Below are 23,742 nucleotides of genomic sequence, written 5' to 3' on the forward strand. Positions count from 1 at the left end.
TGCACCAATTTGTGGTGGTCAGTTTTTTTCTAATTATGTCAATAGCTTTTAAACGGTGCATCATAAGATCATACAACAAGTTCTTATATATTAAGCGCAATCCTAACCAACAACCTACAAGTTTTTATCTTATACTTTCAATAGCTTTTTAGTCCTGTGTACTTGTATCCCTGTGTTTCGCCCGTTGTCAGTTATTTGTGGTTTGTTCGGTTTTGTGGATTATCTGTCATCGCTGTTCTGGTGTTTTCCGTCTCCGTGCCTGTCCAAAAGACTTCACCTACGGAATTCCCCTTATTAAATCTCGCTCTTTTCAGCGTTTGTGTCCGTCTCTTCGCTCCGCAGCATGCTACGCATTACAGTTCTTTGATATGAAGGAGTTCAAATTCCTTTTTGCACTTTTTTATAAAGCAAATGTTTTGTCTTTGTTGCTTATTAAGGACATGTTAATGCATTTATATGCAGAAAATAGATGTATGTTGGTGCAATAAACATACAGATCTGAATTCATTTAAAATGTGTTCTTATTGAGAATAATTTGTAGTGTCTTTCATATCCAATTATTTGAAGTGCGTGGTCATGTGGCCCTTGTTGAGGGCTGACCACGTTCCCACCACTTCAGCCCAGCGTGTTCGTTCGATTGTAGGAGAAAACAGGAGCCACCAGCCAAATTGTTGCAATGCTATCAAAAGGCTTTATTAAAAATCAGAGATATATCTCGGGAGAATCTCAGAGACACCAACACAACCTGTGCATCAGAGAATTTTCAAAGAGTATGATTAGATGCAGTCGTTATATACTGTTTTCTCCACCCCTCCGTTCACTCTTCTATACCTTACATGGTAATGTCATCCACACGTACCACACTTCTTCTTTCTGCACCCCCAACACTTTTCCCTTATAGACTTATGGTCCCTACCGATGGACTGATAGGCCGGAAAGAGGCCACCATCCATGAAGATGCTGTAGATTCATATTTCCTCAACGTCGGCACAATCAGGCCTACGCCTTCTGCTTTTTAGGTCTCACTCTACAGTGTGGTTTGCTCAACATCCTCCCCCCAGGGTTCACCGCTCGGACACATCTTAGACAATGGGCACATTTTACTTCTACATTAAACAGTGGTTACATTTTACTTCTGTATTATGTTAAAAGAATACTGTATTATGTTAAAAGAATAAACATGTGTATTATGTTAAAAGAATAAACAAAGCATGTGTTAATTGCTAAGCAAAAAACCCCAAATCACAACACCCTCCAATAATAGTGCTGAAAAAATTTTGGCCCTCTTTATCATGGAAGTTGCCCATCCCTGGTCTATATTGTTATAGACAACATGACCGGACTGGAACCACATACTAATTTAATTAAAGATTTATTTGAAGGTGGTAAGACGCACGCAGAGATTTCGTGCACGTTGCGTCAAATACTGTGATGAAGTTGGTTTCACGTTCGCATATTCAGAACGTTAATATATATAAGAACTTTATATATTAATATTAACTTTCTTATATTAATATATAAGAACTTGTTTTATGATCTTATGATGCACCGTTTAAAAGCTATGGACATAATTAGACAAAAACTGACCACCACAAATTGGTGCAAGGTAGAAATACCCATGTAAAAGTAGATTGCTATTAAGGATGCACTTTGTGTAATACAACTTGTTTGGTGCTCTTATGATGGACCATTGAAAAGCTATTGAAATTATTGGGAAAAAAAACAGAGTGCTGTGATGGAAATTTGATCATTTCCCTTTATTCCAGGCTTTCTTAATATATATATATTAAACACATTAGATGTACATGTTAGTGCTCTTTTGCACATATGTGTGTTAATCATGGCACTGAAGCCATCCTCGTGGCTTCAGTAGGCCTCAGATATGTTTGCCTTCTCTCTGGACGGCCTCGGCTCAGTCCTAATCTGATGTTCCTCTGGTGTTCCTAAACTGACCTCGCTGGAGGCGCCGGCCGGTCCCCCCCCCCCCAGTCTCTGCTTGGAATGGGCCACGGCGGCACTCAGTCCATCATGCCATCATGAGGAAGCTGAGTGTGGATGGAGCATGCGAGGGGAGAGGCCAATATATATCTGTGAAATCATGTGTTAATTATGTTATGTTTTATCCAATCATATTCTGTTAATCACCTCATGTTCACCTCATGGACACCGTGTGTGCCTATGATTAAAGTATAAAAGATGAGAGTTTGGAGAGGGGAATTAGCTCTCTTTGCAAGCGCCTTGTGTGTTTGTAACAGGGGTCTCTGGAACAAGATGAGAGTTCCCGGGGGGAATGGGCTCTCTGTGGCAGACGCCTTGTGCATTTGTAACAGGGGTCTCTGGAACTAATGGAACTTGCTTAATTAATCCATACTTTGTTAAATAAATCATTGTACTTTATTATCTTACCCAACTGCTTCTGACTTTTATTGTGCTCACCATTTAAGGGTTTCAGAATTTCAACCACAGTGCGCAGTGCTCTGGGGCCTTTACTACCGCCACTTGCATAATGTAATTTGTAGACGGTGCCTTAGAGGTTGTAGCGGTCACAATAGTACATTTTAAATAAAATGTTGTCTACAACTTAAAATATGTATATTCCTGGCGTAAACAAAGTTGTAGGTATTTGTTTTGTTTGCCAGAAATGAGAATTTGCACATTTTGGCACTTTTGCTGATACTTTCTGTAACGTGGCTCGCGCCACGGAGCGAGGAGACGGACACAAACGCCGAGAAGAGCGAGATTTATTACAGGGCATTCCATAATCGTCGTCGAAGTCACAGGCAGGGGTCACAATGGGAGAGCCATCCAGATGAGACAGGTACAGGGGCATGATGAAGACAGACACGAAACAAAACCAGGCTGAAATAACACTGAACAGAGAAATAACCAACAGAGAGTATAACACCGGGAACAGGGCACACGAATTACAACAGCGCGAGGGAGAGAACAATCAAACATCCAAAACAACCGACAACCAGACTGGGGAAATACAGGGACTATATGAACACTGAACTAAACTAGGAACAGGTGGGGACGATGATGACAGGGGCGTGGCAGACAATCAGGGAATCTCGGAGACAACGAGCGGGGCAGGGTAAACAGGCACGGAACACAGACACGAGGTAATCCGGAGTGACAGCTAAGGGAGGGGCCGCGGCCATACGTAACAGTACCCCCCCTCAAAGCGTGCCACTCCGGGGCACGCAAGGGCAGACAGGACAGGAACCAGACAAAACAGGACGAGGGACCTGGGGCATGGCAGGGACCGGAGACAGGGGAGCAGAGACTGGCCAGGAGCCGGGTAGGGACTGGGCAGGACAGGGGACACAAGGAGACCGGAGAGGGCCAGGGCGAGGCATAGGAGCAGGGCTGGACAGGACAGGACCGGAGACAGACACGGGAGCGGGGCCAGGGGACAGGGCAGGGGCATACACTGAGGCAAACACGGCTTGGACAACTGAGACTGGGACAGGAACAAAGTGGGTGAAAACTTGGGGCACTGACATGGGGACAGGGACGGAGACGACACCACCGGAAACAGATACGGGAACAGGAACACAGACCTTGACAGAAACAACCACGGGGACAGGGACCAAAACAAAACCAGGGATGGGACCAGGGAGCAAGAGGAACACGGGCAACGGAACATAGGAGGCACAGGGCGGAGCAGGGGGAACACAAAGTCCATGCCCAACAGGGGGCAGTACAGTCTCAAGGGCAACAGGCGGGGTCCGCTGGCGTCCAACGGGGACAGGCGGGGTCCGCTGGCGGGCAGCGGGGACAGGCGTGGTCCGCTGGCAGTCAGCGGGGACAGGCGGGGCCCGCTGGCGGGCAGCGGGGACAGGCGGGGCCCGCTGGCGGGCAGCGGGGACAGGCGGGGCCCGCTGGCGGGCAGCGGGGACAGGAGCCGGCAGGCGGGCAGCGGGAACAGGAGCCGGCAGGCAGGCAGCGGGAACAGCGGCCGGCGTGGACAACCTCCTCCGGGTTGTGGGTACAGGAACAGGCCTGGACCTGACGTCCTTGGGGGGCGGAACCACCGGGCTGACGTCCTCGGGGGGCGGAACCGCCATACTGACGTCACCGGGGGGTGGAACCGCCATACTGACGTCACCGGGGGGCGGGACCGCCATACTGACGTCACCGGGGGGCGGGACCGCCATACTGACGTCACCGGGGGTCCAAGCCGGCCACTCTTGCCGTGGGTGTCCACTACTCCCCCCCCAAAAAATTATTTGGCGTCTTAAGGGGAGAAGCTGGCAGGATCAGAGGAGGGAGGTGCTCCTCATGGAAGGCGACTTCTTCATGCGTTGTGGCGACGGGGCTCTGAGTCGGAGGCGTGGTCTTCCTCCTTCCCCGGTCTGGTCTGCGCCTGGAAGAACATACAGACACAACTGCTTCTCGGTGGCTTTCATTGTGACTCCGCCTCGTCGGAGGTATCGGGAGCTCACATTGGCTTTTGAAAGCCAACCGAGAGCCAAGCCAACGCTCGTCTGCACATTCATTCCGTCTGCCCGAGTCTCGCGCTACAGGCTGCTCCTCCCTGTAGCGTGTGTCGAGTCGGGCAGACACGTAGCGCTTATCAGGGAGTTCGTCGCTAAAGCTAGAAACCGAAAGTGATTTCGCTTTGTTTTTACAGCGACGAGACTCCCCTGTACCCACAGCGCAAGGGGAATTCCTGTCTCTGGTTCGTTCACGCTGTAATACCGGAGAGTCGAACCGAATTAAACCAGCCAACATCTCATTACAGCGATTGAACTTACCAGAGTCTCGCTCTCTCGCTGTGTCCTGGTAAGGTCGGTTGTTATGTAACATGGCTCGCGCCACGGAGCGAGGAGACGGACACAAATGCAGAGAAGAGCGAGATTTATTACAGGGCATTCCATAATTGTCGTCGAAGTCACAGGCAGGGGTCACAACGGGAGAGCTATCCAGATGAGACAGGTACAGGGGCATGATGAAGAGAGACAAGAAACAAAACCAGGCTGAAATAACACTGAACAGAGAAATAACCAACAGAGAGTATAACACCGGGAACAGGGCACACGAATTACAACAGCGCGAGGGAGAGAACAATCAAACATCCAAAACAACCGACAACCAGACTGGGGAAATACAGGGACTATATGAACACTGAACTAAACTAGGAACAGGTGGGGACGATGATGACAGGGGCGTGGCGGACAATCAGGGAATCTCGGAGACAACGAGCGGGGCAGGGTAAACAGGCACGGAACACAGACACGAGGGAATCCGGAGTGACAGCTAAGGGAGGGGCCGCGGCCATACGTAACACTTTCTTAAAATTATTGAAGAAAGAATTCCGAATATGCGAATATGGAAGCCCACGAAGAATAAACAAATAAGTAACTTCCGGGGCACACAAATGGGTGCACACTAAAATGTGCAGGGCAGGTTTTGAGACAATAACAGAGTCCAATGGATGTAAATGTTTCCACATTTTATTTTATTTTTAGAGTGTCTGGCTTTTACTCCGACATCAGTGATGCAGACCTTGACCACACTGTAGAAGAAATTCCCTAACTTGTTGAGATTGTTCCCTAACTCAGGATACAGAATGCTTCATGGCCATCTAAAGTCAAGAGGGCTTCGAATCCAGAGTAAATATTAAAAGAACAGCTCATACATAATTGTACACAGCCTCAAGAGTACGATGCTCTCTTCGAAGAGTGGACCTTGAAGGGTCACGAATAAGGGCCCTTTCAGCACCTGTGGTAAGGCGTCGGCAGTACACTGTACCCTGCCCCAATGCCATGTAGCATATTGATGGCAATCATAAATTTATCAGGTAATAAATATTTATTCAAGAAATGTTTCATTATTATTTATTTTTTTCAATACACTAATTTGGTTATTTATGTACATATAATCTTCATTCAAATGGAGGATAGTAATTCACGGCAGCATCGATGGTTTCACCCGGCTGATAGTTTATCTTTCAGCTTCAACCAACAATCAGGCATGCACTGTGCTGAGCTACTTCATTGCCGCTGTCAATGAATATGGCTTACCATCTCGTGTGTGCTCAGACAAAGGAGGTGAGAACATTGGTGTAGCTGAGTTCATGGTGGCAAACAGAGGAGAGGGCAGAAATTCCCACAGGGAGAAGTGTACACAATCAGAGGTATGTTTACAACTTATAACTAGTGTACACTTAAATACCCCTATGTCTAATCACATCTTATCTGCAGTGGTGTACAGTAACTAAGTAAATGTAATTCGTTACTGTACTTAAGTAACATTTCCATGTATCTGTACTTTACTCAAGTACTTTTATTTGGTAAGACTTTATACTTTTACTTCACTACATTTCAAAGCGAAAATTTTTACTTTTCACTTCGTTACATTTACAGAAACATCTCGTTCCTTTTTTATTTTTAAGTCAACGCTTAATAAAATACCGAAATATCAAAGTGTACCGTGTCACAGACTATAACCAATCAGCGCTCAGTAAGAGATTAAGATTTGTACGCTAATTGGCTGAGGATCTGACATGGCTGCAACAGATGTCTTCCCCCAACACCCCTGGCCTTATTTAGCCCAATTGTTTTAATTCCTCGAAAAGATAAATGATTCGTATTCCTTCAAGTGTCTCCTCTGCATTCCGAAGAACACATCGCGGTCATCATTTATGAACTTGCGTCAAACTTGAAAAAACACATCGAGGTAAGTTCGCCATTAGATGAGAACTACTAACAGGGTGGTTTATATACCCCGGTTAATGATATCACATTGAAATACACTACTTTTAACAGATGCTTTTATCCAAAGCAATGTGCTAGTAGGCCTACCCAAATTGCACTCTGTGGAGATGCTAAGCGCCAGGTTAACACAGGAGACTCCCACATCAAACGTTAAAGCCGGGGACACATACACGCGAATTTGGCCAAGCGAAGCGGACTTCGCAATTCATTCCTATGAGGGAGGTGAAGGCAAACAAATATGAGCGAAGCAAAATTATTAAAATTATTATTATCAGGGTTGGGGGGCGGGGCGGCGGCATGTGTGTAAAATGTTGGCGGGGGGTGGGGTGCCGGCGAGTGTAAATTGTTGGACACAAATTAAGTATTATATCGCGATCGATCGCCAGTGGTTGGCGCCAGAGCAAACTAGTAACTCATTGAATCATAGATGTAGATCGGAGATAAATAAACTAGATTTTTTTTTCGGGGTGAGAAATCGGATGTATGTCGTGTGAGCGTGTGAAGACGGTCTCTGGTAAAGACAGTCAATGCGTGTGTCTCAGAGTTGGCAACCCTGATTATTATTATATTAATTATTATTAATTATTCGGCTAAGTTTAATATTATGAGTTCAGTTGGTTGGGCTGCACACAGTTCTAGTTCTAGGTGCTAGAGCTTCTAGCTTCCCTGTCCCGCCATGTGGTGGACAACGTAGAACCTCAGAAAAAGTCCCCCAAGCTGATCTGAAGTGACCAGTTCGAAATTATTGTTCTGTTTGGTGGTGAATTATGTTTTCATCTTAAACGGTTTGTCTACTTGTCTACCTTTCTAGTGAGAATTATTAATATGGATAAAGTTTGGAGATGAATGTCGTGAGGATAATATAGGCTAGTTTTGTGTATTTTGTGTTTGCTAGGCAAATGTAAGGCACTGTTTCCTGTTCACCTGTTGATCGAGTAGGCCTAGTGGTTTTGATGTGACGCTAAGAAAAAAAGGTTTTTTACTTTAACTTTTAATACTTAAGTATTTTTGAAGGCAGATACTTTTGTACTTCTACTCAAGTAAAAATTGAGGTGAATACTTTTACTTTTGTAATATTAAATGCAAGGTAACTGTACTTTTACTCAAGTACATAATTGGTATACTTCGTCCACCACTGTTTATCTGTTTAACATAAAACAGCACAGGAATATTGTTAATATTCAGTAGCGAGTGTTTAGCAGTAAGAAAAAAAAATTTAGCATTAGGTCCCCTAAGATCTTAAGCTTAATGTTAAAAATCTCTAAGCTCTTGTCCAAATGTATAGGCTTGGCTTTAACCATAAAGCCCCTGGTAACAGATTTTGAAATATTGACTTCTTTGTACAATACTTCTTGGGTGTGGTTCTGGGAAGTTTAAATAGAAAGCTCAATGCAAAATATGAAGGACACTCCTCAAATCTCTCTGTGAGAATGGTGTGGTCTAATATTCTAATGAGTGTGTGACTGACCCAGGGGTTATCTAGCTAAGAAGAGAAACCCTGCTTTGTGAAATTCCCTCAGGACTGGCACTGTGAACCATTGGTCCAGGACGTCAAACTAAGTTGAGTGGGGTGCACACAGCCTTGCAGATTTATTTGCCCTCTTATAACATTTTAGTTAAACACTAAGACAATGCAAATTGGCTTTCTAGTTTTATGTTGTGTGATAAATTAGGTAAACTGTTAAAACTGCATGGATGTGTCCTCCAGTTTGTCAGCTGGTTATTTAAGAGGCATTACTTGTTTTTGTTTCAGAATTGAAATGCTCTGGAGAGATGTATATGAACATATCCTGGACATGTTCTATCACATCTTTTATAATCTAGAGGGAGAGGAACAACTCAATCCTGACTCTGATATCCATATTTTTGCCCTCCACTGGAGTTTCCTTCCTCACCTGCAAAGGCACCTAGCCTTCTTCAAGAATGCGTGGAACCACCACGGGCTCAGAACAGAAGGCAATCAGTCTCCTATCCAGCTTTGGATGGGACACAGAACACAAACTAATGAACATATTCAGGTAAATACTCAAATGATGTAAATGAGAAATCTTTAAATCAGGGGTGGGGAATGTTGAGAAAATACGTTTTTGCTTAGCAATAACATTAGCAAAAGTATATTTTGCTCATCAGTAAATTTATATTAAAATTAGATATATAATTAGTGGTGGGACTTTAACGCATTAATTTCGATTAATTAATTACAGGGAAATTAACGAACTAAAAAAATTTACATTTTAACGCATGAGACACTTCTGCACCGTGGAATGTTTCTCAGTGCACGAGTTCCAGACATACAGATTATATGGAGGCACAATAAGATGAGCATGATGGAGATGACTGAAGAGGCAACGCTGGTGGATGGGAAATTTAAATATAAGAAACTTCCAGATGGAAGTACAAACAAAAATAGTGTTATTTGCACTTTATGTAGGAAGGAGTTCGCTTATCACAGGAGCACTTCCACCCTTCGTTACCACCTCAACGCAAAACATGTTGGTGCTAAAGCGCAGGTTTTCTCCCCGTTTCTTTCTTTCTCCCTCTGTTTTGTCTCCCCTGTTTTTCATGGCTACCGCGGAGGAACGGGCTCTCGTCAAGCTCGGCTCGGAACTGGACAAGTTGGGTCGGCAGATCCAGCGTCTTCTGGAAAAGCAAGCGGAGCTCACCCAGGAGAAGACCAGGCTCGAGGCCGCCCGCGACGCTGCCTACTCAGCCGTCGCCACTCCCTCGTCACGGCGGCTCAGCGTGACTGCCATCTTGACCCGGGCACCAGGCTGGGAGCGCCAGCGAGGACGCGGAAGGCAGCCAGCGTCATCACCCCTACCTCAGCCGGACTTCTCCTCTGCGAATCCGTTCGAGGTGCTTAGCTCCAGGTCCTCCGCCTCGCCCTCACCCCTGCGTCCGACACCACCCTCACCAGCGCCGGCACCGAAGAAGAATAAGGGCGGTATCCTTGTTATCGGCGACTCGATAACACGACACGTAAAGATTAGCCTGCCAGGCACTAAAAGAACCCCCACTGTGTCCTGTTTTCCAGGCGCTCGTGTCCTGGACATGGCCAGGCGGCTTCCCTCGGCGCTGAAGCTGCGAGACGACTTCGGCACCATCGTCCTTCACGTGGGGGCTGTCGACACCTTCGCCCGATGCAGCGAGATCCTGAAGGAGCCCTACCGCTCGCTTCTGGACACCGCGCGGAGGAAGATGTCGGCCAGGCTTGTTGTCTTCGGTCCGCTTCCAACGTTCCGGCAAGGGTGCGAGTTATTTAGCCGTCTTTTCTGTCTCCACAGCTGGCTCCGGGACACCTGTAGCAGCGCCGGCGTGGACTACGTCGACAACTGGGAGAGTTTCAGAGAGCGTCCATCACTCTACCGCCGAGATGGACTTCACCCCAGTCGCCTAGGCTCGGCAGTCCTTTCCAGGAACATCGAGGACGTGCTACGCCGAGCCTGACCAGCCACAACAAACCACGCAAATCAGCGTAGTTTGAACTTACTTCCCTAACTACCATACCCTAAACCATTGAGACTGTGTCTGTTAGCCGTGGCAGGTATAAGAATAACAGGGCGATATGTTTTAAAAATCTAATTAAAATTAAATTAAATAATCAACATGAAGTGAGCAGCAATATTAAGCTAAGGCTAGGACTTTTAAACATTAGATCGCTTGCATCAAAAGCTGTGATAGTAAACGAAATAATCTCAGATAACAGACTAAATGCACTGTTTAACAGAAACATGGGCTAGAGTAGACGAATATGTAAGTTTTAATGAAGCAGCTCCTCCTGGATACAGTTATGTTCATCAGCCCCGTATCACAGGGCGTGGAGGTGGAGTAGCCACAATATATGACACAGATATAGGTCTTACTGTAAAACCAACCACCTCTATTAACTCATTCGAGGCTTTGATCGGTGAAATAGGCAATAATCTTATAGGCAATAAAACAAAGCTTAAATTGGTGACCATCTATCGACCGCCGGGTCCCTACTCAGAATTTCTTCAGGAATTTGCTGAGTTTCTTTCGGAACTAGTCTTAACCATCGAGAGATTTGTAATTGTGGGTGATTTCAACATTCATTATGAAAATGAATCAGACCCACTGAAAATTGCATTCGACTCCATACTAGATTCAGTAGGTATAGCCCAAAATGTGACAGGGCCACCGCTGTAAACACACCTTAGACTTAATACTTACTTACGGATTAAACATAGAACATTTGGCAGTCATCCCCCAAAATGACGCCATTTCAGATCATTCCTTACTAATATATGAAATGACTTTATACAATGTACATCAGATGCGCCATACAAAAACCACACGCACTATCACATCCGACACTGCAGCAACATTTATAAACTTACTGCCGGAGCTACCGAACACTATGCCACTGCAGCCCAATGAATTGGAACAGGCAACACAACAGTTTTATTCCACACTCAGCAATATCTTAGACAGTGTAGCTCCAATTAAAACAAAATAAATTAGGGAGAAAAAGCTTGCACCATGGTATGACGAACACACTCGTCTTCTAAAACAGGCAGCTCGAGCAGCGGAGCGAAAATGGAAATCCACCTCACTAGAAGTGTTTAGAATCACATGGAAAGACGCCATAGTCAAATATAAACACGCCCTAATAAAAGCTAGAGCCGCATACTATTCGACAGTAATAGAAAACAACAAGAATAACCCTAGATTTCTCGTCGCGACGGTATCTAAACTAACAAGAAATATCAACGACACTAGTTCTAACACAGCACTTACACACACTAGCAATGAATTTTAAAACTTTTTCAATAATAAAATAGATAATATCCGACTACAGAGTCATAATACATCGCAGCCTAACCTCCAATCCAACCCCAGTAGTTTAGTTATTAGTAACTATGCATCCAAAAATATTACTGAGCTAAATATCTTCGATCCTATATCGCAAAAAGAGCTCACAACACTGATTAATTTGTCTAAGCCTACATCATGTATATTTGACCCAGTTCCAACCCGTCTATTTAAAGACCTACTCCCAGCCATTGCAGGGCCCTTACTTAATATGATTAACTCCTCCCTTAACCTAGGTTACATGCCCAAACAATTAAAATGCGCCATAATTAGACCCTTGATTAAAAAACAGAATCTCGATCCGCAGATTCTAGCCAACTATAGACCCATTTCTAATCTCCCATTTATCTCTAAAATTTTAGAAAAAGCTGTTTCCAATCAGTTAAACCACTATCTCCAATCAAATAGTATCCATGAAAAGTTCCAATCAGGATTTAGACCAAACCACAGCACTGAAACAGCTTTACTCAGGGTAGTGAATGATCTACTAATATCGGCCGATAATGGGCTTGTCTCGTTCCTTATACTGTTAGATCTTAGTGCAGCTTTTGATACTGTAGACCACAACATTTTGCTGGATAGACTAGAAAACACGGTAGGTATTAAAGGAGTTGCACGCTCCTGGTTTAGATCATATTTAACTGACCGATTCCAATGTGTAAGTGTTAATAATAAAACCTCTAAATCTGTGCAGGTTAAATATGGTGTCCCACAAGGGACAGTCCTAGGACCACTTCTATTCACACTGTACATGTTACCCTTAGGCGAGATTATGCATAAGCATGACATCAGTTTCCATTCCTACGCAGACGACACTCAGCTATATTTATCGGCAAAACCCGATGATTTAGGCGCAAACAGTAAAATTGAGAAATGTGTAGAAGTGATAAAACATTGGATGGCGTGTAACTTTCTAGCACTAAATCCCAATAAAACAGAATTAATAATAGTTGGGTCTAGGCCTGCGAGAGACAAGATACATAATGTAGCATTGAATCTACATTCTTTTACTATAACCCCCAGCGCAGAGGTAAAGAACTTGGGCGTCACAATAGACCCAGATCTCTCATTCGATACACATATTAATAATATAACTAGGGTAGCGTTCTTTCACTTGCGCAACATTGCCAAAATTAGAAACATATTAAATATTAGTGATGCAGAAAAACTAATCCATGCATTCATATCCTCTCGTTTAGATTATTGCAACAGTCTCCTAGCTGGATGTTCTGGTAAATCGATAAACAAACTCCAGCTGGTTCAGAACGCAGCAGCACGAGTTTTAACAAAAACTAAAAAGTTTGATCACATTAGTCCCGTACTAGCGTCATTACACTGGCTGCCAATTAGATTCCGTATTGACTATAAAATACTTTTAACATATAAAACACTGCATGGCTTAGCTTCAGACTATCTTAGTGAACTTATTGAACAATATAACCCAGCGCGTTCACTTCGCTCGCAGGACGCAGGGTTATTAACTGTTCCTAGGATCAAAAAGATCACAGCAGGTGGAAGAGCCTTTTCTTTTAAAGCTCCACAATTGTGGAATAATCTTCCTGCCTCTATTCGGGACTCAGACACAGTCTCAATGTTTAAAACTCGATTAAAGACTTATCTGTTTAGTTTGGCCTTTGATTAATCTGTTACATATTTACTACATCTCGTATCTTTTCTCCGAGGTTCACCTGGAGAGTAACATTGCAGTCGGAGCCTACAATACCAGCATCGCTGCTCCGACAAGGAATGAAAGCCTGGCGTTCATCAACAGACATTTACAGTGATAATATCATAACCCAGAACTTTCATTTTTACCTTTACTTAATCTGATTGTGTGATTTGTGTGTGACTTGTGTATTTGTCTGTATTTTGTGTAATTTGTGTGTTAACGGGCCGCCCAATGGAGGATGGGTTCCCTTTTGAGTCTTGGTTCTCCCGAGGTTTCTTCCTATTCCCCACCATCATAGGGAGTTTTTCCTCGCCACTGTCGCCTTTGGCTTGCTCATTAGGGTTCTGGACCCATAGTATTGTTAACCTTTTAAATCCTGTAAAGCGCTTTGTGACAACATGTGTTGTGAAAAGCGCTATACAAATAAACTTTGATTGATTGATTGAGGTCAGTAATGATAACTTAGCTGCTAAACACCCATATCACATAACACCCATTTTAAAATCCTTACACTGGCTTCCTGTAGAATTCAGGATCCAGTTCAAGATTTTAACTTTAACATACAGAGCACTACACAACACAGCTCCTGTGTATGTCGCTGACCTGCTCCACCCCTACACTTCATCGTGATCACTCAGGTCAAACAACCTGAGTTTACTGTCTGTGCCACGCTCATGTCTAAAGACTCGTGGAGACCGAGCATTTAAGGTGGTTGCTCCAAAACTGTGGAACACACTTCCTCCACATTTAAGATCAGCTGACTCTGTGGATACTTTTAAAAAACAGCTAAAGACTTTTCTTTTTACGCAGGCGTTTAGTTAGTGGTGGAGGTTGCAGCCGTTGACCTTGTGCACTGTATTTTATTTCTGTTTTATAGTGTGTTTTTGTGTTTTTTATTTATTTAATTTTATTTTATTTTCCGTTGTAAAGCACTTTGTGGCTTGTGCCTGTGAAAAGTGCTATATAAATGAATTTTACCTACTTTACTTAAATGTATTCCTAGTATGAGCAAACAGTGTCGCCAGTCAACACTCGACCACATTCAGCTACCCATCGCCAACCCAACCAACCCACAGCCCACGGTTGAGGTGAGCTAGCTTTAGAGGGATAGAGACACACCTCGACCATTTTTAAGTTTTACAGTATTAATGTACTTACACTTCTGTTTATACTTTTCAGTATATGCCAAGTATACTTCACTATACTATTCTTAAGTACCGTATTTTACGGACTATAAGGCACATCTAAAAGCCTAAAATTTCCACAGAAATCGGACGTGCGCCTTTTATTACGGTGCGCCTTATACGTGTACTGAGTACCGCACATAAACCAATCAGAGAACATTAACACTAACGTACCGTAGTATTCTCGGATTGGTTTACGCGCATTTCCCACGTAAACCAATTAGAGATTACTACGTAATACACAGTACCGGTACTTAGGGTCACCTACAGGTATGCTGCAAAACAACATTTGTTTTTCAACAACCCTTGAATATGGCAGCAGTGAAGAGACACGCTTACGAGGCACAGTTTAAGCTACAGGCTAACCATACTGTGGAGAAAAAGGGGACTAGCACGGTATCGATACGCACCACGGGGCATGAGAAGTCGGCGTTCACCATTGTTCTTGGCTGTCAAGGTAATGGACAGAAACTACCGCCTATGGTAATTTTCAAAAGGAAGACGCTGCCGAAAGAAAAGTTTCCAGCCGGAATAATAGTTAAGGCTAACCAAAAGGGCTGGATGGACGAGGAGAAAATGGGAGAGTGGCTGAGAGAGGTGTATGTAAAGAGACCGGGTGGTTTTTTCCACACATCACCGTCCCTGCTGATCTGTGACTCCATGCGCGCTCATCTCACAGACAACGTTAAAAGCCATGTAAAAAAATTAATTTGGAGCTTGCCGTCATTCCGGGAGGATTAACAAAAGAACCGCTGGACATTGGCGTTAACAGGGCGTTTAAAGTGAAGTTGCGAGCGGCCTGGGAGCAATGAATGATAGACGGCGAACACACATTTACTAAAACTGGGAGGCAGTGGCGGGCGAGTTACGCCACCGTTTGAATGGATTGTGGATGCCTGGGCTAAGATTTCTGATGTAACTGTTGTCCGAGCTTTCGTGAAAGCCGGCATCATTGCTGAACAGCCGCTTGGCGATGAGACTGACTCGGACATTAATGAGCGGGAACCCGGACTGCTCGTTAGAGAAATTGCGCAGCTTTTTAATTCCGACACAGAGGATGAGGACTTTGATGGATTTGTTGGAGAAGAGTGAGTAAAAATAATGTGTGTTTTGTCAAGTAGTAAAGTAAACTTCAATTAAAAATCACCGTTTCGCGTCCTTTACTTTTCTTGTAGACCGTATGTGTTAGCATGTGCCTTATAATACGGCGCCGTACAGAATAATACGGTTCCGTACAGAAATAGAGTCCGTAATTGAGCCTGCGCCTTATAGTATGGTGCGCCTTATACGTGTATCAAATACAGAAATAGAGCCCGTAATTCAGACTGCGCCTTATAATACGATGCGCTGTATAGTCCGTAAAATACGGTATCTAAAATATAGTTTATAAAAAGTCACCTTTAAGTATACTTCCTCAGTTTTAGTAAAAAATAAGTATACTCATAGCAGAGGTGGAAAGAGTACTGAAAAATTGTAATTGAGTACAAGTATCATTACTTGCCTAAAATCTACTCAGAGTAAAAGTAAAATTACCCATCTCAAAATTTACTCGAGTAAAAGTACAAAATTACTTCATTTAAAATGTAATTTGAGTAAAAGTTACAAGGTTACTTTCAGTTATTTAATGCATGGATGAATCATGAACCAAATTCAGCACAAGTTGTTTTAATCGATTTCAAGGCATATTTAAGTGCACATCCACACTTGCAAAAAGATCAGCTGGGCTCAGGAACATACTTCCTCACAGCACAAGGACAGTCACAACCTGTACCATAAAGTGCAAACTATTTTCAGTCCTATTGTCCAACAGACAACACTATGATAAGAATAAAGAAATTTAAATTACAAATTATTCAAAAAACAAAATGCACACAAAATTAAGTGCCCACAAGATGCCACAAAATCAAACTAAAATGCAACAGGATTCCACTACTCACAATAAAATGCCCACAGGATCCCACATCAAAAATTAAAAAATGCTCATAGGATCCCACAATTTAAAAGTAAGTGCTCACAGGATCCAACTATTCAAAATACAGTGCCCACCGGAACCTACTATTCACAATAAAATGCCCACAGGTTGCCACAACTCAAAATAAAATATAAAATGACTACAGGATCCCACATCTCAAAATAAAACAAAATGCGCACAGGATTCCACTATTTAAAACGCTCACAGGATCCAACTATTCAATCAATCAATCAATCAATCAAAGTTTATTTGTATAGCGCTTTTCACAACACGTTGTCACAAAGCGCCTATTCAAAATACAGTGCCCACAGGATTCCACTTTTCACAAGAAGAACCTGATAGATAGAACCACAGAACCTGATAGATAGAAGATTTAAAGATAGAACAATCTCATCCTTTTGGAAGAAAAAGATTACGACCTGATTATGAGACAATGGAAAGGGCACGTGCAAGGCAAGGCCACGCAATTGGCCTTCAGTTCTGGGACTCAGACTACCCACAATAAATTTTTCACCATCAATATTTTTTTACTCAGTAATGTCCTCACATTACTGAGTAAAAAAATATTGATGGTGAAAAATTTAATGTGGGCAGTCTGAGCGTTCAAATGTAGTGAAGTAAAACTACTTGGGTCAAAATGTACTCAAGTAAAAGTAAAAATTACAAATTCAAAAACTACTCAGAAAATTACAAATGACTCATAAAAAGTACTCAATTACAGTAATGCGAGTAAATGTAATTAGTTACTTTCCACCCCTGACTCATAGTACACTTGAATAAACTTATTTTTGCTAAGGGAAACCAAATTAATCAATTACTACGTTGACCAAGTGAGGCCTATATTGAGACTGTAGCTTGCTTGGTGTAAATGTTTTACAATTCTGAAAATGTCTGAAAATGTTTTACAATTCTGTAGTTGTCAATCTTTGTTTAACCAGTAGTAAGTATACTTATATTTTTAAAAAAGTGAAACTTGCTCTTATACTTTTTTGTGTGTTTTCAGTCAGTGGGTTTTCTGTGGTTTTCCAAGTACAGGGAAATATACCTACCTTGTAACTCAGTGGGGAACCGTCAGGGCCCTCTACGCCCTCTCAGAGGGCCTAAAATATTCTTAAAACATATATATATATATACAGGCCTGATAGTTTTCAGACGCCATGCCGGAATTCCGGCGTACCGACATGTCCGCGAGAAAAAAAAATTGAGGGGGGGAAAAATCCATCAAATCATAATGATAAACCACACGCGCGCGCATGCTATCTGTTTTGAGGCTGAAATATGATCCTTACAAGGTTCCCAAGTTACGATTTTTCGTGGTTACTACACATCTCCCATTTACTGTATAAAGCCTTGTTTGGACCTAAATGGTTCTGCGTCGTAAACGGAACTTGGTGTTTGGTGTGCGTGGCGTCAGGATTAGTTAAACGCAGCTATGGATAAAGGTATTTGCCAAAAGGCTAGCTTTAGAATAGGATAACTGCGTATAGTACGTTATTTACGTACATGTATGTATGTATGTATGTTCCGATTTACACCAAAAATTGATTTATGATGGATCAACGTTGTAACCCGGGGATCGCCTGTATTTCAGACATCGGAAGAGCTTCAGAGGTAGATGCAAGATAACTTCAGTATTTTATCTTTATTCTGATTAAGTTAAATTTTTATCAGAAATATAAGAGTGGTTTTTTTGAGCCGGTACAGGTGGTCAGGCAATCTGGTTCATCCTGGCTGCCTTACGGCGTAAGGTGTAATACATGAACAAAAGCACAAAATGTATGTCCTAATAAACCAACACAAAATATTTATTACATTTTATATATAAAAACTAACTATAATCATAATACTTGTAATTCTTTTAAACTTTATTTGCATAATTTCTTTGAGTTGTCTGGTATCCTATAATTTACTAACAGTAATGAATAAATAATTAATTATGCCTGTTTTTAACATATTGTGTCTAATCTAAATCTTTAGGTTACAGCATTTTCTCAGAATATTAAAAGAAATTAGTTTTTTATTTCACTATAATGATTACCTGACTTATTTATTATTAATTAAAGATTAATTATAAAATATTCTAAATATGGTACACTAACACTCCACCCCCCCCCCCCCCCCGCTCAGAAAAAGTTTAGGCTCAGGAATTTTTCCCACTATCACCCCTGTATATATAATTATCCAATTTTCTACTTACAGTTTTACAATCGACATCTAAACAATTACAAAGATATAAGCAAATAAATTATTCAACCGTGTCTATTCAATCTGTGTTGGAAGGTGAGGGGTTAAGTGGAAGCCTGTGAGCCTGTGTCTCCCCCTATCAGGACTGTGATGCCCGCTGTTCGTTTACAGAGGGCCTGGCAGTTATAATTCAGCGCAATACCAGTTTCAAATGACAGTAAAATTGACCAATCATATCTTCCCTCTTAGTGGGTGGGCTTAACTGTATGATAATTTCCGCCCGCTGTGGTGATGCTAGCTGTCGTTAGCGAACCACCGCTAGCTAGTTTCGATTCAGTCCTTTGATGCCCTCGTTTACATATTCCGCTTCCGAGAACCACGGAGCTGTGAAAACTTATTTTGCTTAACAAGTTATCTAGTACAAATGTTATTGTTTATTGGGTTTCTAAAGCTATACTGTCGTCCCATTTTTTCTTTATTCTTTATTGCAGTTTATTAGAAGAGGAAAAAAGAATTTTCTTGGGGTAGCGGGCCAAGGTTTAATGGTCACGATTCGCTACTGTTGTAACTACACTAACTGTTCATTATGTCGGCTCAATTTTCCATATAGCTTTCACTTTGTAGTTCTATAATTACACACCATAGTCTGTTTCTCTGCATACTTTGTTAGCCTCTTTCTTTTTGATAGGCTATTCTCAGTCCAGCAGTGACTCAGGTGTTTAAAAAGGCCACATATCCACTTGTACCAGTGTCCCTGCAATGCTGAGAATGACTCTGAGATACTACCAGATCTATGGTGGTCCTGACCATTGAAGAACGGTGAAAGGAGGATAAAAGTATGCAGATAATCAGTTATTGTCCCTGGTCAGTTTTACGAATTCGGAAGATAAAAGAGAAACTGATTTCTTTACTATTTCAATTTATGATGAAGTGTGAAACACACAATCCAACTCGTATATAAATGTGTTAATTCAATGTATTATTGAATAAAAGAATACACTTGAACAATAAAATTATGCACTTACAAAACATTCCTGAACAAATATTTTTGGTGTGTGTTCAAACACCCCCCCCCCCCCCACACACACACACATGCAAACTGGGGTTTAAAATGAAATTTAACAATAATGTTTAAAAAAAAACCAAAACCTTTAACTGTAAAATCTTTAAAATACAGCATGCAACTGCATAAGACTTCATATAGGGTCAGCTAACTCATCTTCTGTAAATGAAAATCTCTGTATATGAGAACATTAACAAGAAACATTGTATGTGTCACGGTGGGGAGGCCGGGTCGCCACCAGAAGGCGCGTGTTCCCGTTCATGAGCACTCACAACACACGCCCCGAGCACTAAACCACTCCTACCTTCTTGTTCACCTGAATACTAGCACCTGTTCCCAATTATGTTGTGCACCCTTTTTATTCCTGCAGGACATTCGGTCCAGTGCTGCACGTTGCCCTACTGGAGGTTCTACGCTGGTCCTCTCTCTGCTGCTGTTACTATTGTCTGTCGCTGTGCACACATATCAAAGTGGTGCTAACTCTACCTATTTTGCAATGCCTTTTGTGTTGCCTTTATTTCATTCTCATATGGAGAATAAACTTCCTTTGTTGCAACCCTCGCCTCCGGCTGCATCTGTCCCCACGTCTCAGACGTCACAGTATGTTTTCCCTATACACCAAAAATGGTTAATCAGCCAGTACACATGGTGGTGAGAACCATGAAAGGTTGTTCTTTTTTGCAATTATATGAGGCAAGTAGTAAATAATGGCGGTCCCCCATGGTACTATATTAGCACTGAAAAACTAAAACTTTAAAAGTAACTTTAAATCTAAAACTTAACTATATATTATCTGGTGAACCTTTTTTGTTCAAATCCATATTCAGTGGTTGAAACAGCAGCTTGGAGGTCTTTCCGTAAGTCCTCACAGGCTCTGTAATGTACAGGGAGCTTGATTGTCTGTATATGCAGTTGGCATTGGGACGCTTGTTGAGACCTCCACATATAGATGCTGTGAAAGCGAAGTCCAGCCCACCCAAAACTGGACCAGCTTCTTCAACTCCTCTGATGTACCTGTTAAAATACATGAAAATGTACTGAGGAATAAGAAACTTTATTTAAAGATTTCTGCAGTGAATCCAAGTGACCTACCATGTTCAATGTACTGGCGGAAGAAGCCAGTCACTTTGCAAGAATCTTCAAGTTGGTAGTCCATGTCTTCATCACTATCAGGTGCTGGCCAAATTGTTTTGTCCAGGATCATCTATACAACAAACATCTTTAAATCATCTTAGAATAAAACAGTATTATCAGATCTAACAGGTAAATTTTATACCCAACATTTAGTGAAATATGGTGTTAACTAATGTAAAACATTGCACCCTGCTATAGATGTAGTTTTCAGAACATTTGGCTGCAGCAATCCTCCACTACTGTTTACTGTAATCTACTGTTTTCAGAAGAATAAGAAACATGAAGGTTGGTGTTTCCCAAACCTCAGTCCTAAAACCTCTCCTGCAGAGCATACTGGATTTATGCTTTTGTGATTCAGCTCAATTAGGAGTTAAGAGGCTATAACGTAAGTGACTGTGTAAAAAATACAAAACCACAGGGGTTAGTTGAGAGAAACCCTCAGATTAGCATTCACACAGAAATCTACAAGAGGATAAACCTCCATGTGTAGACTTTACAAGATGAATGGACTTACAGTCACTGTCAATCTGTACACAGCATATGATGGTATTAGGTCTATTCTATACCGTTCATACATACCTCTGGCTCAATTACTTGAGAAGCAGCTCTTGGGAAAAGCTGTTCAATTATAGCAGGGCATTCTTTAATCATGAAGAGAACTCTAGCATCTTTCAGACCCTTCTTGATCTGCTGCGCCTGCTTTTCTCTCCGACCAACAACATAAATTAATAAATTAGTCATGAAACAAAATCTAGAGTTAAACTGGATAAGTGGTCAGTGGACAGCATGTTGTAGGATGCATTGTGCCAGCCATTTCCTGTTCTCCTCAGTAACTGAATGCAGATCCCAGTTTATCCCCACTTCATGCACTTGCCTACGCTCAGCTTCAGTCAGTTTTCCAGGACCCTGAAGCTATGATCAATCAGATAAAACCAGAGCCGGCCCTGACCAATGTGGTGCCCTAGGCGAGATTTTGGTTGGTGCCCCCTGTATCATCAATCATTGGGTTGATTGTATAACACAGGGGTGCCCACAAGTTCTCAGCTTGCGAGCTACTTATAAGATGACAGTCAGAAAGATCTACCGGGGGGTGGTGGGTTGTGAGGTGGTGAACGAAATTTGTTGAGCGGACTGCAGATTGGCTACCATGAATGTCAATCAAACCATCAGTGCAGATGGGTGATTCATCTACTACTTTTTAATGTCACGCGATCTACGCACATTCCTTCGCGATCGACCCACACTTCCTTCGATTGCGATCGACATAATGAGCACCCCTGGTATAACATATAAGAAACAAATAAAAAACAAATTACTTAAATATTACCGTATAACAAGCAATAAATATAGGTGTTGCACAAAAATATTTTAAAACATACATAAAGTATTGCAGAGAACAACTTTTAAATATTAATAATAATAATAATAAAAAAACAACAACTACCACCAGTGCAAATTAGGGCAATTTGCCTACTGTAACATTGTAATTATTTCAAATGTTGTACTGTCTTCTCAGCGGGCCCAGGTGTAATGGTCACGGTTCGCTACTGGGACGCACAATAAGATCATGATGGAGATGACTGAAGAGGCTACGCTGGTGGATGGGAAATTTAAATATAAGAAACTTCCAGATGGAAGTACAAACACAAATAGTGTTATTTGCACTTTATGGAGGAAGGAGTTTGCTTATCACAGGAGCACTTCCAGCCTTCGTTACCACCTCAATTAAAAACATGTTGGGGCTAACGCGCAGGTCAGTAATGATAGCTGCTAAATGTATTCCTAGTATGGACCAAACGTCCGTATTTCCCGGGACATGTCCGTATTTCACATGTCCCGGTTTTTTTTTTTAAAGTGAGGAAATGTCCTGGTGTCTGCACACCTCGCGCGAGTGGCGGAGGCGTTTATACTTGACGCGTCACATTATTTGCAGTGTTGTTCGCTCTCTGTGGTAGAAAATAAAGGCTTACAAGAAGCACTGCAAATTGCGTCAACTGATGCAAGTTACGAACTGCCATCCAGAAAGACAATGTCGAAGAAAATCCAGCAGCTGTATGTTGAGGAAACAGAAGTAAAACAGGTTATTGTGAAGAGCGCCACAAATGTGGCTCTGACTGGGGATCACTGGATCTCTGTTAGCAACAACAATTATCTTGGTCTGACAGCTCGTATTATAGATGATGAATGGAAGATCCAGTCATTTGCTTTGGGCATGCAGAAGACCACTTCTAGGCACTATGGAGATGCCTGTGGCAGAGGCCTGGGAAATTAAAGAAAGTCTACCATCTAAACTGGTATTAAAAACATCTTCTGATTTACTTCAGTTCTTCTTAGGATATTGCTCAGGATATTCTTCTTCCAATATCCTGAGCAAAAATAATTTTTGGTCAGAATTTCCAGTGTTCTGAAAACAGTTTGCTCTGTTTTCTGCACTCATCTATTGGTCTGTGTAGTAGACTGGTGGAAAAATAAACAAGATGTTAAAGTTTATGATTATGTTCATTGATTCATTCATCATTCAAACTTAAATTAATATTTCTCATGTTAAATACTGAAATGCGATTAAAATGCGATTAATTCTGATTAAATAATTACAAAGCTTCTAATTAATTCAATAAATTTTTTTAATCGCGTCCCACCCCTAATTAAAACACGTCCATACCTCTGTTGTCATCATCGCGTCTACTATGTGCAACGTACCTATACAACTTCCACATCATTTAACCATCAATTGCCAGTCAGTTAGAAGTCCAAGCATCACAATTTGTTCACAAATGTCAGCAAATTATTAATAGCTGAAAACTTATCTATTATAAACATCCTGCGATTCCTTTCCGCTTGTGTAACGTATTGGCAGGCAGAGAGGGATCCAAATGCGGAAGAACACCGCTTTTAATGAAATGAGACGCTGGTACAAACACAGGCAGGTGAATCACGAGTACTAGGATCAGTAGTAACAGCGTTTTCTTGGCGTGGTCAGG

At 42.1% G+C, this 23,742-nt stretch overlaps 1 long non-coding RNA gene across 1 annotated transcript; it reads right to left on the reverse strand.

The window, feature by feature from the left end:
* Positions 1 to 19,735: 19,735 nt before the first annotated feature.
* On the reverse strand, positions 19,736 to 21,763 carry LOC143475692 (uncharacterized). The gene is made up of 3 exons (XR_013121087.1): positions 21,341 to 21,763; positions 20,720 to 20,831; positions 19,736 to 20,641 (listed from the first exon to the last, which is right to left on the reverse strand). It is a non-coding gene; the product is annotated as an uncharacterized LOC143475692 (long non-coding RNA).
* Between the last annotated feature and the right edge of the window lie 1,979 nt (positions 21,764 to 23,742).

Source organism: Brachyhypopomus gauderio, chromosome 14 (assembly GCF_052324685.1).
Source record: "Brachyhypopomus gauderio isolate BG-103 chromosome 14, BGAUD_0.2, whole genome shotgun sequence".
NCBI classification, from domain to species: domain Eukaryota; kingdom Metazoa; phylum Chordata; class Actinopteri; order Gymnotiformes; family Hypopomidae; genus Brachyhypopomus; species Brachyhypopomus gauderio.